This window comes from Protobothrops mucrosquamatus, unplaced genomic scaffold (assembly GCF_001527695.2).
Source record: "Protobothrops mucrosquamatus isolate PMUCROS unplaced genomic scaffold, P.Mucros_1.0 scaffold7, whole genome shotgun sequence".
Classification (NCBI taxonomy): domain Eukaryota; kingdom Metazoa; phylum Chordata; class Lepidosauria; order Squamata; family Viperidae; genus Protobothrops; species Protobothrops mucrosquamatus.
In genome coordinates this window covers 3,396,158-3,400,587 of record NW_015386394.1, presented here as the reverse complement: position 1 = coordinate 3,400,587, position 4,430 = coordinate 3,396,158, and positions in this window count along the sequence as shown.

The following is a 4,430-nucleotide window of genomic DNA, read 5'->3' as shown; positions in this document are numbered from 1 at the left end:
GAGCGGCGAGCCGCTGTGAATGCCGCCGCTGCCGCCAGGCAAGCAGGCGGAGCGCAGCGCCAGGGGAGGGGGAGCGAGCGGCGAGCCGCCGTGGCTTGCCTGCCGGCGGCGGCGGCAACAGCAGCAGCTGCTTCGAGGCGCTGACTCAAGTATAAGCCGAGGGGGGCATTTTTCAGCCCCAAAAATGGGCTGAAAAACTCGGCTTATACTCGAGTATATACAGTATATATAATTTATATACAAGAATTGTATGGAATAGGTAGTCTGTGAGGGAGAATTCTCCACTGAAACAGCTTCTCCTCAGGCTTTTTCTTCCACAGAGAGTTGCTCTTCTTTTGGAACCCCATTAGAAATAAAGCAGCTGGAAAGATGCAAGAGCAAGCAGGTATTTCATGATCAACTTTAATACACCCTCCCTGTACCATTTTAGATCATTTGTTGTTACATGTGGACAGAGATACAAAAAAAATCATGCTACAAACATCCTTTAATTATGTATATAAGAATCATACCAATTCAGTTATCTTAGCACACGTGCCATCAGCAACCTTGGTTTCTTATAGTTTGCCTGCAAAATTCCAGAAAACCACTAGAGAAATGTAAAAAGTGTTTTCTGTATAATATTTTTCCCCCCTGGCATCTAATGGTCAGCTACTACACACTACACTTGATCTTAGCAATTTGTGCAACCAAGAAATGGTAACTTGGTACATGTACTTTGCACAGAATGGTTCACCAAGCAGAATTAGGTCACTTCCAAACAAACTCAAAGTTGGTTTGAGCTAAAATTGATTTTTCTGAATTATGGATATTAACTGGATTAGGGTAATTTGGTAACAACTTAGTTCTTCCTCCCTAATCATTTAAGTATGTCATGTGAACAGGGTCAAACTGTACAAATAGTTCAATATTTTAATGAAGGTGTTCAAATCCAGATAATTCCAGGCATGAACCATAAGACTTGAGAAGTGGACTACAATACAATATTAGACCATGCTTTACTTCTAGAACTCTTAAATTCCGTCCCTGGAATCCAAAAAATTTCCCATCTGAAAAGCTGTAATATGTATGTAGATAGATGAAGTGGGCTGCAGCTATTATTCAATATAAGGTAGCTTCTTCCTTATTAAACTACATAGGATTATTAGAGTACAAAATTTAACATAGGCAAGGACAATCTAACCTATGTGACATTCTAAAAAGACCCTAGGATAAGTCAGTGCAGGGTAGTAATTAGGGCATTAGTGATCCAGAAAAGGTCCTTGGAAGATGTGGAATTTTGGACATTTATTTCTATTTAGCTGGAAGATGGAAAAACTGCTCATGTGATTATTTGCCTTTGGCTACTAAGCTAGGCCTCAAAGGTTTGTACCTACTAAGCTATTCTTTCCTAATTGTGTATCCTTTTGCTGTTGAGGATTTGTGTTCCCATTAATACAGACATTGTAGTAACAATGGAATTTGTAATTCAATATACAGTATTTGGACAGAACTAGGATGGGGAAAACTGCCAGAAATTTTAAATTCTATACAATATTAGATCAGATCTGGCCTGCAAAACTCCACATAACCACTAGATGGCAGCATGGCATTACAGTTTTTTTTAATCTCTGCTACCTTGCAGTGGTTCTCTGGATTTCTGCCAGTAGTTATATTTCCACAGAAAGATGATCTGCTTCATCACTTTAGGGGATTTCCTTTGAGCCGTCCACTTGCAAAGTTTATCTCCCTTTGTGCTGTAAAAACAGGGCTTAGAATCACTTCCACAGTTCTCTGGGAGTAACATATTCATTTGTATCAAGAAAGGAGGAAGTACATACAGTAAATATACAGTAAATCATTTTTACTGTATTATTATTAAATTGAAGAAGAATAATTAATGAGTTTGTCCAGTTCAGTTTGGTTTATGTCTAATTCTCACAGAAGCCTGTTGTCATAATTTCAGCAGTAAGAAAAGAATTGTTGCTTATTTATATATTTTGTTTAAAACATTTATGTAGCTTCTCATCTTATCCCAAACTCTGGGCAGCTTCCAATTAAAATCAAAAGGTTTTGGCCCTCTGTACACAGCGCTGGAGCCTTAGGTGAGTAGCAGATAGCCAACCACATGAGAAGCAACAAAGCATGCACATATTTCCTGCATTGTAAAGTGTTCTCCATGGTCTCCACAATACGTCACTTATTTATTTAAAATATTTTAAGGACATCTTTAAAAACAATAACCTTCTCCTGGTTGCTTACAAGAATAACATCCAATAGAGTAAACAAAATAAAATAGTATAATAATCCATAATAAAAATTTATAAACTACAGCAATTAAAACAAGTGGGTAACCAATGCTAAAATACAATAAATTGCACTTAAATCCCAGAAGAGACTAATAACACCAACTTAGAGGAAAGTTAACAAAAATGGACAAAACAGTTTTTATTATGTAAGGATTCCTCATATTATCTTGTGATTCTTAGAGTTTTGACTTTTGATGATCATTTTGATTATTAATGGAACGAAGAAAAACATAGCCTTTATTTTTGCACTAGCAAGGACAGTAGTGTGAAACATGTACTTTAAAGCCACCTTGCTTGATTATCTTTTAAAAACAGTCAGGGGTTATGTTCTTGTGGATATGTATGTCATGGTCACTGGTTGAGCTGATGCACTCTGCGATTCTGCATTTTGAATACAGTACTTTAATTGAAGCACTCTTCCAAACAATTACTTTTTTGGCCCAATTATACAGACTGGGTTAAACATCATTGCATCAATAGCTGGGAAAATGTGTTTTGTTTTCTATTAAAAGCTTTGAAAGAACTTGCAAATATTCTTCTGACTTTGAATTACTGGTCAGTTTTACCTTTGTTTACATGCTTCAGTGAAGTGAAAATGTTCAAAGATTGAAAATCAAAATATATTTCAAGATCAATTTATTTTTAACAAATTATAAATAAATATACCTACACACACACACACAGGCATACAGTATAAATCTCAAATAACGTTGCTATTTATGAACCATCTCATTAAGCAAAGAGGTTTTTTTTATTTTTTTTTACTAAAGATTGTTTTTAAGTATTATTCATGTATGGGGAAGACACAATGTCAGGTGGGATTTCATAGAAAATGCTAAGAGATTAAGTTACATAAAGCAAAAAGAAGGTGTGAAGAATACATAATCAAGGGCCTAGCAATAATAAAGCAGTTAGCAGGACAATCCTGAGGGGCAGTGAGGCTATACCAGAAAATCATTGAAGCCAAAGTCCAGGTCATGTTCAGCAGAGCAAAAGAAACATGCCCCCAAGTGCAGCCCCTTTGGCTCTTAAATGAAGGTTCATGCCTCGACCTCTGAAAAGAAGATTCCTCCTAAGAGCTTCAAGTCCAAAAGCCTGCATGTCACAGGGGGGAGGGGAGAAAGGAAGGAAGGAAGACTATAGACCTGAGGAAATGATCTTTCCTGTGTGTCTGGCTTGGCTCAGCTCAGACCAGCAAAGAGCAAAAGACAGTGGGAACGCCTTCTGTGGACTTGCCAAGGGATGCACAACATCGCAAAAAGGGCCTTGGGAGTCTGCCAGTCCATTCAGCCGAGTAACTCCCTGAAAACAGAATGGGTGTTTGGTGCGGTGAGCGAATTTGACAAAACAAAACTGAATTTGAAAATGGGCTGAGTTCAGCTGCGGGCTATAAAAAAAAGAGGGGGGGTTGGAAATCTGCTCTCAAACCCTTCCCCTCATGTGACCCGGGGCAGAGATGCTTTTAAGAGAGTGGAAGGAATTTCCAAAGGCCTTCGGTGCACTACCTGATTCATCCCCTTGCCTGCTTTCGGGTGGCAGCGTTTGCATTTAATTTGTCTCCTATTACTGACTTAAATGGTAGGTATAATACAGCAACTGCAACCCAGATGCCCTCCCCCTGCAACCTCTAATGCATCTCAGTAGCCATTTTTACAGGGGCAAACTGGCACTTTTCTTCTGGGGGAGGGGGGTAGTCTGAGGAAAATTCCAACACCCCAAGGTTCTCAAGGAACTGGCAGATGTGATCTCAGAACCACTGAACTATATTTTTCAGAGATCCTGGAGCACTGGGGAACTACTAGAGGACTGGAAAAGAGCTGATGTAGTTCCCATCGACAAAAAAAGAAAAAAAAAGGACCCAGGAAATTACAGACCTATCAGCCTGACCTCAATACCTGGGAAGATTCTGGAAAAGATAATCAAACAACGAATCAGTGAACACCTACAGGCAAACAAAGTCATTACTAAAAGCCAACATGGGTTTGTCAAAAACAGATCATGCCAGACAAATCTTATTGCATTCTTTAACCAAGTGACAAAATTAGTGGATCAGAGGAATGCTGTGGATATAATTTACTTGGACTTCAGTAAGGCATTTGATAAAGTACATCACAACCTACTACTTGATCCGTAGCTGGCTGA